We start from the raw sequence: 12,970 nt of genomic DNA, 5'->3' as shown, positions 1-12,970 counted from the left end.
TTGTATATTCTTGCCTCCTTTGTTCTGGATTAATTGGCCGTAGATGTGTGGGTTTATTTCTGAGCTCTCTATTCTGTTCCATTGGTCTATGTATCTGTTTCTGTGCCAGTAACATGCTGTTTTGATTACTGTAGCTTTGTACTATAGTCCGGAAGTCTGGATGAGTTATACCTCCAGTTTTGTTCTTTCTTTTTTCAGGATTGCTTTGATTATTTGGGATCTTCTGTGGCTCCATATAAATTTTTTGTTCTAGTTGTTCTAGGATTATTTGTTCTAGTTATGTGAAAAATATCCTGGCTATTTTGATAGTGGTTATATTAAATCTGTAGATTGCTTTGGGTAGTATCTTCATTTAAACAATATTAATTCTTCCAACCCAAAAACACAGGATATCTTTCCATTTCTTTATATCATTTTCAAATTCTTTCATAAGTATATATTATCATTTCAAAGCATAGTTGTTTCACTTCTTTCGTGAAGTTTATTTCTAGGTATTTTATTCTTTTTAGTGTGACTGTAAATGGGATTGTTTCCTTAATTTCTCTTCCTGATAGTATTTGTGTGTACAAAAGCAACAGATTTCTATATATTAATCTTGTGTCTGGCAACTTTACTGAGTTAATTCATTAGTTTCAATAGCTTTTGGTGGAGATGTTAGGGTTTTTTATATACAGTATCATGTCATCTGCAAATAGTGACAATTTTACTTCTTCCCTTCCAGTTTGGATGATCTTTCCCTGTTTTTCTTGTCTAATTGCTCTTGCTAGAATTTCCAATAATTTGCTAAATATATGTGGCAAGAGTAGACATTTTTGTCTTGTTTCTGATTTTAGAGGAAACGCTTTCAGTTTTTTACCATTGAATATAATGTTAGTTGTGGGTTTGTCATAGATGGCCTTTATTACGTTGGCACTTTGAGAGTTTTTAATCATGAAAGGATGTTGAGTTTTGTCAAATGCTTTTCTCTGTTGTGATAATTGTGTGATTTTTATCCTTTCACTTGTTAATGTGGTGTAACAGTGATTGATTTGTGAACCATCCTTGCATCCTTAGAATAAATCCCACTTGATTATGGTGTGTAATCCTTTTTTTATATTGTTGGATTCAGTTTGCTAATATATTGTTTAGGGTGTTTGCATCTATATTCATAAAAAGTATTGGCCTATAATTTTCTTTTTTATCTTTGTCTGGTGTTGGATATCAGGGTAATGGTAGCCTCACAGAATCAATGTGGAAATGTTCTGTCCCTTTTCAACATTTTGGAATATTTTGAAAAGTATAGGTATTAACTCTTCTTTATATGTTTGGTAGTATTCCCCTGTGAAGCCGTCTGGTTCAGAACTTCTGTTTGCTGTGATATTTTTATTATCAATTCTATTTACTACAGGTGATTGGTATATTCAGATTGTCAATTTCTTCCTGATTCAATTTCTTCTTGATTCAGTCTTGGAAGTTTGTATGATTTTAGAAATGTGTCCATTTCTTCTAGGTTGTAAAATTTGTTGGTATTAAACTGTTCATGGTATTCTTTTACAATTTTTTTTTAATCTCTGTGATAACATTTGTTATTTCCTGTTTTGATACCTCTGTCATTTCTTGTTTTGTTGATTTGGGCCCACTCTCTTTCATTCTTGATGAGATTGGCTAACACTGACTAAAGGTTTATCAATTCTGTTTATCTTTTCAAAGAACAACCTCTTGGTTTCATTGATCTTTTTTTTCTTTAGTTTTGATCTCTATGTTATATATTTCCTCTCTGATCTTTGTTATTTCCTTCTTTCTGCTGACTTTGGGCTTCATTTGTTCTTTTTCTGATTTCTTTAGATGGAAAGTTATGTTGTTTATTTGAGATTTTTCTTTTGTTTCAAATATAGCTATAAACGTAACTCTGAGAAGTGCTTTTGCTGCATCCCATAGATTTTTCGATGATTGTGTTTCCATTTACATTTGTCAGGTTAGTTTCTGATTTCCTCAATGATTTCTTCATTGACCCATTGATGTTTTTAGTTGTATGTTTCCATTGTTTGCACTTTTCTCATTTTTCTTTCTGTAATTAGTTTTTCCTTTCATACCATCGTGGTTACAAAACATGCTTGATGTAATTTCTATCTTGTTAAATTTGTTGAAACTTCTTTTGTCCTGATGTGATCTATTCTGGAGAATGTTCCATGTGCACTTGAAAATAATCAGTATTCTGCTGGTTTTGGATGGATGTCCTGTATGTATTAAGTTCAACTAATCTATTGTTCATTTAAGACCACTATTGCATTATTGATTTTTTGCCTAAATAATATGTCCATTATATAAGTGGAGTGTTAAAGTCCCCTATTTTATTGTTTTGTCAGTTTCTCCTATTGCATCTGTCAGTATTTGCTCTGTATATCAGGTGCATATATGTTAATGAGGGTAGTATCCTCTTCTTGTATTGATTCCTTTATCACTATATAATGCTTTGTCTTCTGTTATTGTTGTTGTTCAGTTGATCCGTCATGTCCGACTCTTTGCTACCCCATGAACTGCAGCACGCCAGGATTCCCTGTCCTTCACCATCTCCTAGAGTTTGCTCAACTCATGTCCATTGAGTCAGTGATGCCATCCAACCATCTCATCCTCTATTGTCTGTTTAGCCCTTGCTTTCAATCTTTCCCAGCATCAGGGCCTTTTCCAGTGAGTCAGCCTCTTCGCATCAGGTGGCCAAAGTATTAGAACTTCAGCATCAGCCCTTTTAATGAATATTCAGCATTGATTTCCTTTAGGATTGGCTGGTTTGATCTGCTTGCAGTCTAAGGGACTCTCAAGAGTCTTCCCCAACACCACAGTTCGAAAGCACCAATTCTTTGGTGCTCAACCTTCTTTATGGTCCAACTCTTACATCTGTACATGACTACTGGAAAAGCTATAGCTTTACTATACCTTTGTTGGCAAAGTAATGTCTCTGTTTTTTTTTTTTTTTTTAATATGCTTTCTAGGTTTGCCATAGCTTTTCTTCCAAGGAGCAATCGTCTTTAATTTCATGGCTGCAGTCACATCTGCAGTGATTTTGGAGCCCAAGAAAAGAGTCTGTCACTATTTCCTTTTTTTCCCCATCTACTTGCCATATTAAAAAACTAAGATTGTGACATCTGGCCCCATTACTGCATGGCAAATAGAAGGGGAAAAGGTGGAAGTAGTGACAGATTTCTTCTTCTTTGGCAGATGGTCATCTGATCATCTGATCATTCTTGGTCATCTGATCCAAACAGATGACTCACTGGAAAAGTCCCTGATGCTGGGAAAAATTGAGGGCAGGAGAAGAGGGAGTCAGAGGATGAGATGGCGGGATGGCATCACTGATGCAATGCACATGAACTTGGGCAAACTCTGGGAGATGGTGAGGGACACAGAGGCCTGGCATGCTTCAGTCCATGTGGTCACAAAGAGTTGGACACGACTTGAGTGACTGAACAACAACGATAATTTGCCATAAAGTGATGGAACTGGATGCCATGATGTTAATTTTTTGACTTTTGAATTTTAGTCCAGCTTTTTCACTCTCCTCTTTCACCTTCATCAAGAGGGTCTTTAGGTGTCATAAGGATGGTGTCATCTGCATATATGAGGTTATTGATATTTCTCCATGCAATCTTGATTCCAGCTTGTGCTTCATCCAGCCCAGTATTTTGCATGATGTACTCTGCATATATGTTAAATAAGCAGGGTGACAGTATATAGCCTTGACATACTCCTTTCCCTGTTTGGAACCAGTCCATTGCTGCATGTCCAGTTCTAACTGTTGCTTCTTGACCTCCATACAGTTTTCTCAGGAGGCAGGTCAGGTGGTCTGGTATTCCCATCTCTTTAAGAATTTTCCACAGTTTGTTGTGATCCACACAGTCAAAGGCTTTAGCGTAGTCAATGAAGCAATGGAATTCTCTTGCTTTTTCTATGACCCAAGAGATGTTGGCAATTTGATCTCTGGTTCCTCTACCTTTTCTAAATCCAGCTTGTACATCTGGAAGTTCTTGGTTCACATACTGTTGAATCCTAGCTTGAAGAATTTTGAGCATTACCTTACTAGCATGTGAAATGAGTGCAATTGTGTGGTAGTTTGAACATTCTTCGGCATTACCTTTCTTGGGACCCAAATGAAAACTGACCTTTTCCAGTCCTGAGGCCACTGCTGAGTTTTCAAAATTTGCTGGCATATTGATGCAGCACTTTCACAGAATCATCTTTTAGGATTTGAAATAGCTCAACTGGAATTCAATCACCTCCACTAGCTTTGTTCGTAGTGATGCTTCCTAAGGCCCACTTGACTTGGCATTCCAGGATAACCATACATGGAACTGTACAGGTCATTATGTGGTTATCCAGGTCATTAAGAGGTTTCTGTACAGTTCCATGTATGCTTGCCACCTCTTGGTTAATATGTTCTGCTTCTGTTAGGTCCATACCATTTCTGTCCTTTATTGTGCCCATCTTCTCATGAAATGTTCCCTTAGTATCCCTAATTTTCTTGGAGAGATCTCTAGTCCTTCCCATTCTATTTTCTAGTTTTCTCCTATTTCTTTGCATTGTTCATTTAGGAATGCTTTCTCATCTTCCCTAGCTATTCTTTGGCACTCTGCATTCAAATGAGTATATCTTTCCTTTCTCCTTTGTTTTTTGTTTCTCTTCTTTTCTCAGCTATTTGTAAGTCCTCCTCAGACAACCATTTTGCCTTTTTGCAGTTCTTTTTCTTGGAGATGATTTTGATCATCGCCTCCTGTACAGTGTTATGAATCTCCGTCCATAGTTCTTCAGGCATTCTGTCTATCAGATCTAATCCCTTGAATTTATTTGTCATTTCCACTGTATAATTGTAAGGGATTTGATTTAGGTCATATCTGAATGGTTTAGTGGGTTTCCCTAGTTTCTTCAAGTCTGAATTTTGCAATAAGGAGTTCATGATCTGACTGTATAGAGCTTCTCCATCTTCAGCTGCAAAGAATATAATCAGTCTGATTTTGATTTTGACCATCTGGTGATGTCCACATGTAGAATTGTCTCTTGCGTTCTTGGAAGAGGGTGTTTGCTATGACCAGTGTGTTCTCTTGGCAAAACTGTTAGGCTTTGTCCTGCTTTGTTTTGTACTCCAAGGCCAAATTTGCCTGTTACTCCAAGTATCTCTTGACTTCCTACTTTTGCATTCCAGTCCCCTATGATGAAAGGGACATCTTTCTTTGGTGTTAGTTCTAGGAGGTCTTGTAGGTCTTCATAGAACCATTCAACTTCAGCTTCTTCATCATTAGTGGTTGGGGCATAGACTTGGATTACTGTGATACTGAATGGTTTGCCTTGGAAACAAATAGATCATTCTGTTGTTTTTGAGATTGCACCCAAGTATTGCATTTTGGACTCTTTTGTTGACTGTGAGGGCTACTCCATTTCTTCTAAGGGATTCTTGCCCACCTTAGTAGATACAATGGTCATCTAAATTAAATTCTCCCAACCCAATCCATTTTAGTTTTTGATTCCAAAAATGTCGATGTTTACTCTTGCCACCTCCTGTTTGACCACTTCCAATTTACCTTGACTCATGAACCTAACATTCCAGGTTCCTATGTACTATTGTTCTTTATAGCACTGGACTTTACTTTCACCACCAGACACATCCATAACTGGGCATTGTTTCCACTTTGGCTTAGCCTCTTTATTCCTTCTGGAGCTATTTCTCAGCTCTTCTTCCATAGCATATTGAGTACTCACTGACCTGGTACCCAATATGGTACATCTTCCAGTGTCCTATCTTTTTGTCTTTTCATTGTATTAATGGGGTTATCAAGGCAAGAATGCTGAAGTGGTTTGCCATTCCCTTCTCCAGTGGACCATATTTTGTCAAAACTCTCTACTGTGACCCATCCATCTCGGGTGGCCCTACATGCATGGCTTGTCGTTTCATTGAGTCAGATAAGGCTGTGACCCATGTGATCAGTTTGGTTAGTTTTCTGTTATTGTGTATTTTATCTAATAAAAAATATTGTTACCCCCAATTTTTTTTTTCATTTTAATTTGCATGAAGTATTTTTCTACGCCTTCATTTTCAGTCTGTGTGTGTCTTTAGTTACGCAGTAAGTCTTTTGTAAATGAGTGTCGATGGGCCTTGTGTTTTTATCTAGTCAACCCACCCTGTATCTTTTGATGGGAGCATTTAGTCCATCGACATTTAAAGTAGTCAGTTTGTATTTACCACCATATTGTTTCTTGTTTTCTGTTTGCTTTTGTAGTTCTCTGTTCTTCTTTGTTTAGTTTCCTCCCTTGTAGTTTGTGACAATTCTTTTAATGGTGTGCTTGTGTTCCTTTCCTCTCTGTTTTTGTGTATCTGTTGTAGATTTTTGATTTGTGGTTACCATGGGGTTTATATATAACTATATCTGTTTTTGGAAACAGGTAGTCCTTTAAGTTCAAACATTCTAAAAATCCAGCTTTTTATTCCCTTCCCCCATACTTAGTGTTTTTGATGTCATATTTTACATCTTCATGTTTATCCCATTACTGATTATTGTAGTTATACTTAATTTTATAATTTTTTTCGTGTTTGACTATTCTTGGCAGTTTGAGTGGTTGATGATTAGACTTCCTTTTATATTTGCCTTTACTAGTGGGATTTTTCCTTTCCTGTAGATATTTCCTTCTTATTATAGACTTTTCCTTTCCTCTAGAGAAGCTCCTTTAACATTTCTTTTACAGTTGGCCTGATATTGATGGACTCAAAAGTTCTCTATCTCTCCAGTTCTAAATGATAGTTTTCTGGATAGAGTATCCTATGTTGCAGGTTTTCTTTTCAGCATTTTGAGTATATCATGCCACTTCTTTCTGGCCTACAACAGTTCACCAGAAAAAATCAGCTAATAGCTTTATGGGGATTCCCTTGTATATGATTCTTTGTTTTTCTTCTGCTGCTTTTAGAATTCTCTCTTTAACTTCTGCCATTTTAGTTATGGTATAGACATATATGTGTGGATCTGTTTGGGATCATCTATTTGGGAACCTCTGTGCTTCATGTACCTACATAATCCATTTCCTTCTTCAGGCATGGGAAATTTTTTTAGCCATAATTTCGTTATATACATTCTTCACCCCCTTTTCTCTTTCTGGACCCCTTTACTGTGAATATTGGTATACTTGATATTATCCAGAAATCTCTTAAACTGGTCTCATTTTTAAAAATTTGTTTTTATTTTTGCCATTCTGATTGAGTGATTTCCATTATTCTTTCTTCCAAATCACTTACAAGGTCTGTAATACCTAGTCTGCTGTTCATTCCTTCTAGTGTGTTTTTCATTTCAGTTATTGAATAATTCAGTTCTGACTGGATATTCTTCTGTATTTTCTAATTCCTCATCAAAATTCTCACTGTGCTCATCTATTCTTTTCCCTTCTTACTACTAATTCTTACTACTAATGCTTTGAATTCTTTATCTAGTAAATTGTTTATTTCTATTTCATTCGTTGTTTTTCAGGGGCTTTCTCCTGCTTTTTCAGTTGAGATATATTTGTCTTTTTTCATTTTGCTTATGATCGTTTCTCTGTCTCTATGAAATTGCTGAGACAGTTACCTATTGTGGTCCTGAAGGGGTGTCCTTATGTGGGAACATCCCTATACTGCCTGTGTGTGCTCAGTGGCTTTGGTGGGAGAGCTGGATTTGATGTGAACACAAGTCATGCCTGTCTTCAGGCTGTGCTGGCAGTTATCACCTTGGTTGCAGGTGGGTCTGGAGAAGGAGGGGCTGAGACAATAACCGTTTTTCATTGGAAAAGACCCTGATGCTAGGAAAGATTTGAAGGTAGGAGGAGAAGGAGAAGACAAAGGATGAGATGGTTGGTTGGCATCACCGACTCTACGGACATGGATTTGAGTAAGCTCTGGAAGTTGGTAATTGACAGGGAAGCCTGGCGTGCTGCAGTCCATGAGGTCGCAAGGAGATGAACACGACTGAGCAACTGAACTGAACTGAAGACAGTAACTGGATGTGAGATGGGGCTTTCTCTCTGCTCAGTGACTGTCACACACCTGTTGGGGGTGGGGTCTGGTCCCAAGTTTCGGAAACCAAGCCCCGAGGTTCAGGCCCAGGCAGGTTCAGTTCCCTTTAAGTGTGTGCTCTTCCCACTCAAGACACCAGTGCCCTCGTCTCCAAGGGGACCAGTGCTGGAGCAGGAGGGCTGACAGGGTATTCGACAAGGGTCAGTTCAGAGGGTGTGGTGATCGGGCCAGTGTCAGAGCTGTGTCTGCTTCTGATGCACTGCCTGTGCCATTGCCTGGCTTCCTCCCTCAGCGCAGATGCTGCTTGGAGTCTGAGCACTATAGTGTCCACGGTCATCGCAGCCATCCCTCCAGTGTGAGCTGCAATGTGAGGCACATCAGTGCTGCAACACTCACTCAGTTCAGGCTGGGGTGTGTGCTGGTGCTATCATGGGAAACCAGTCCACCAACCTCGTGGTTTCAATCTGCCACTGTGCCCCGCTTTGCAAGCAAACAGCCATTCCCTCACCTCTCATGGGCAGAGTCCGGGTTTTCCACAACCCTCCTGTTAGTCCCACTGGCCCTCTGATCAGCCAGCAGAATTCCTCCTCCTTTTGTCAGACCCCAGGGCTGGGAAACTCAGTAAGTGGCTCAGACTGCTCACTCCCTAGAGAAGAGTCCCCCCATATATCTCCCTTTCCCTCTGATTCCGCTCCTATGGGCACAGATCCTGGCCTGATTCCTTGTCTTCCCTTTCTACCTGATTCTGCCTGTATCTTTCTTTCCACCTTGGTTGTACAAGAGTCTTTCTGCTATCTCCAGTTAGTATTCAGTGAGAATTTTTCCACATGTAGATGTATTTTTTGTGTGTTTGTGGGGGAAGGTGAGTTCTACATCCTCTTACTTCACCATCTTGATTGAAGTCTCTTCTCATTCTCAACATTGATCATTTACAGTCTCTCTTTAAAATCAGTACTGCTGTGAAAATCACTCAGTCGTGTCTGACTCTTTGTGACCGCGTGAACTGCAGCTCGCCAGGCTCTTCTGTCCATGGGGTTTCCCAAGTAAGAATACTGGAGTGAGTCGCCATTTTCTTCTCCAGGGGATCTTCCCAACCCAAGGATTGAACCCGGGTCTCCTGCCTTGCAGGCGGATTCTTTACCATCTGAGCCACCAGGGAAGCTAGAGCTTTATTAATTTTATTAATCTTTTTAAAAAACAAAATTTCTATTTTGCTGATTATATTATATTGTTTTTAAGTTTTCTGTTTCATTGATTTCTGCTCTTATCTTAAAATATCCCTCCTAAGGCTTAATTTGAATTTACTTTGCTTTTCTTTTTGTGTCTTCCCAAGGTAGGGACTTAGTTAATTGGGTTTTAAAATTCTTTTCTAATATGAGTATATAAATTGTATATAATTGTATATAATATATACATGTATATAAATGTATATATAATTGTATATAATTGTACATTTCTAAGCACTGCTTTAGCTGCATCCCATAAAACCCAAAGTTGTATTTTCTCAAGCATTAAGGTCAAAGTATTTTTTCATTTCCAGTGTGAGTTCTCTGAACCAAATATTAGAAATATATTATTTAACTTCTAAATGTTTGAGGGATTTTTAAACAATTTTTCAAGGCTCCTGATTTCTAATTTAATTATTTCTGCAGCCAGAGAACATTCCATAAGCTGTCACTCTTTGGACATTTACTGAGACTTGTTTTATGGCCCATCTTGGTAAATGCCCTGTGTACATTTGAAAGAATATAGCCTTCATGGTTGGGTGTAGTGTTCTGATTAAGGTGGTGGGCAGTGTTTTCAAAATTTCATAATTTTACTGATTCCTTGTCTAATTATTCTGTCATCTGTTGAGAAAAAGCTGTTAAATTTCCAACTGTGACTTTAGATTTGTCTTTTTCTTGCGTCAGCTTTGCTTCATGAGTTTTGAAGCTCAGTTATTAGAAGCATAAATAATTAAGATTGCTTTTCTTAATGAATTGATCCTTTATCATTATAAAACATCATATTAAATCTTTGTTAATACTCCTTGCCTTGAAGATTTCTTTACTAACCATAAGAATAGAGCCTCTCTAGTTTCCCTATGCTAAATGTGTTCCTGGTATACTTCTTCCATCTATCTACTCTGATTATTTCTCTTTATACTTAAAGTTCTCTTATCAGTATCATATAGTTGGGTTTTGCATTTCTGTTTTTTTAAAAATCCACTTTGACAGTGTGTGCTTTTTATTTGGAGTGCTTAATCCACTTGTATTTATGCATGTTATAGTTGAGTTTGGATTTCCCTGGTGGCTCAGCTGGAAAGAATCTGCCTGAAATGCAGAAGACGTGGATTTGATCCCTGGGATGGGAAGAACCCCTGGAGAGGGAAATGGCGACCCATTCCAGTATTCTTGCCTGGGAAATACTGTGGACAGAAGAGCCTGGTGAGCTACACAGTCCATGGGGTCATAAAAGAGTTGGACATGACTCAGTGACTAAACGACAATAGTTGAGTTTAGGTGTACTATTTTGTGTTGTTGTTGTTTTCTGTTTGTCTCACCAGTGTTGTGGTCTTCTATTTTTCCATCCTTTCCCACATCTGGGCTAATTTTCGGTATTCCTGGACACCTAATGATGCATGGAGAACCCGTCTTAACCCTTCTGTGATTTCTATCATTTAATTTCTGGTTGGTCTGCTACTCATCCCAACTGAGACTACATCTTTGGGCTAACACAGCTGTGGGTTTTCCCTGTTCGTTTCTAACCAAGTTCACTAATTCTCATATGAAGTCACAAGATTTCACCCCTACTGCCTACCCTAAATCTCAGTCTTCCAAGTCTGGCACCAAAAGCTGCTGGGTTAGAAGACTACCATTTTGCTGACTGAGCTAGGCGAGGGGTTGGGTGGGGTGGTGTGGGTACTAGACTTAAGCTATTCTTACTTGAATCTTCAGCAGGTTTTCAATTTTTTGTCCATCTTTGGTAGATTTCTACCACCCTAAAATAGATGCTTTTGACAGTTTTGTCCAGTTATATACTTTTTTTTAGTAAAGTGGATTGCTGACCTCTTCTTTCTGTCATAATTGGAAGCTGGCTGTAATTGTTTTAATATAATATATTTAACCTTTATTTAAAATAAAAACAGTGAGAATATCTCTGCATCTTCTCTAAATCCTCTGTTGGAGGTTTCTCAGGTTGTTGAATGCTGTTTGTGCAAGGATAAATGGGATAAGTCCTTTTCAGGATATAATACAGAGATCCCTTACTCCTTTTATGACTTTCCTGATTTCTTGATAATATTCACCAGTTGAATCATAAAAAGTTAAATATTATTTACTTGAAGTTAATGTTATAAATTAGAATTATGTTCTTAAAAACTCATACCATAAAATACCAGGACATCATAAATGCTTTCCAAAACCACACAAATGTTTGCTTTGGGCTTCCCTGATAGCTCAGTTGGTAAAGAACCTGCCTGCAATGCAGGAGATTCCGGTTTGATTCCTGGGTCAGGAAGATCCACTAGAGGAGGGATAAGCTACCCACTCCAGTATTCTTGGGCTTCCCTTATGGCTCAGCTGGTAAAGAATCTGCCTGAAATACGGGAGACCTGGGTTCGATCCCTGGGTTGGGAAAATCCCCTAGAAAGGGAAAGGCTACCCACACCAGTATTCTGGCCTAGAGAATTCCATGGACTGTATAATCCATGGGGTCGCAGAGTCAGACACAACTGATTGACTTTCAAGACCTAATACTCACAAACCTTAGGTATGTAGAACTTTATGCAGTAAATGCTTATTGAGAGGTTAGTAATGTGCCAGAGATTATGCCAGACACCAGGATATAAACAGATGAACATATGAGATACAGCTCCTGCCCTTCCCTTCAAAATATCATTGAAACCTGTACTGAAGACCTGTCTTCCATGGTAAATCTCTCTGAATGGTAAATACTTGGGGAGGGACAGTGTCTTTGGGAAAGTCTTTTCCAATTCTAAACCTTGAATGCACATCAGATCACTTAGAAAGATTTTTTTTTTAAAGATACCCCGACTTGTTCCTTTTCTAAAGATCTATCTTAAATGGTCTAGAGAGAGGCTGAAGAGCCAATTTTTTTAAAGGATTCAGATGATTTTAACATGCAGCCACAGTTGAGAACTAGCCCTTGTTCCCAGTTTTCTTAATATTTGATACCTACAATAAAAGATTTTATCTTCTTGGGCTCCAAATCACTGCAGATGGTGACTGCAGTCATAAAATTAAGACACTTGCTCCTTGAAAGAAAAGCTATGACCAACCTAGACAGCATATTAAAAAGCATTACTTTGCCGACAAAGGTCTGTCTAGTCAAAGCTATGGTTTTTTCAGTAGTCATGTATGGATGTCAGAGTTGGACTACAAAGAAAGCTGAGCACTGAAGAATTGATGCTTTTGAAGTGTGGTGTTGGAGAAGACTCTTGAGAGTCCCTTAGACTACAAGGAGATCAAACCAGTCCATTTTAAAGGAAATCAGTCCTGAATATTCATTGGAAGGGCTGGTGCTGAAGCTGAAGCTCCAAAACTTTAGCCACCTGATGCAAAGAACTGACTCCTTAGAAAAACCCTATATTGGGAAAGATAGAAGGCAGGAGAAGGGGATGACAGGATGAGATGGTTTGATGACCTCACCAACTCAATGGACATGAGTTTGAGCAAGCTCCAGGAGATGGTGAAGCACAGGGAAGTCTGGCGTGCTGCAGTGCATGAGGTCACAGAGTTGGATACGACTGAGCAACTGAACTGAATAAAAGATACCTCCTTCAATGGTTTTAGTTTTCTGGGAAATTCTTCTGTCATCTGGTAGTGGGGGATCCCTTACTGTCAACACTTTAAAGATTCTACAGAATATGGGGCACTCACTCCTCCCCCTTCCCCACTTAGGACAGCATATCTGTATTCTCTCTCTCACTCTTCTTCAAGTGAGATGGAGAAACTCATCTGATCGGTT

The sequence above is a fragment of the Bison bison genome, unplaced genomic scaffold (assembly GCF_000754665.1).
Source record: "Bison bison bison isolate TAMUID 2011002044 unplaced genomic scaffold, Bison_UMD1.0 scf7180017864215, whole genome shotgun sequence".
NCBI classification, from domain to species: domain Eukaryota; kingdom Metazoa; phylum Chordata; class Mammalia; order Artiodactyla; family Bovidae; genus Bison; species Bison bison.
The sequence above is the reverse complement of the archived record's forward strand: the minus strand, read 5'-3'. Positions refer to the sequence as shown.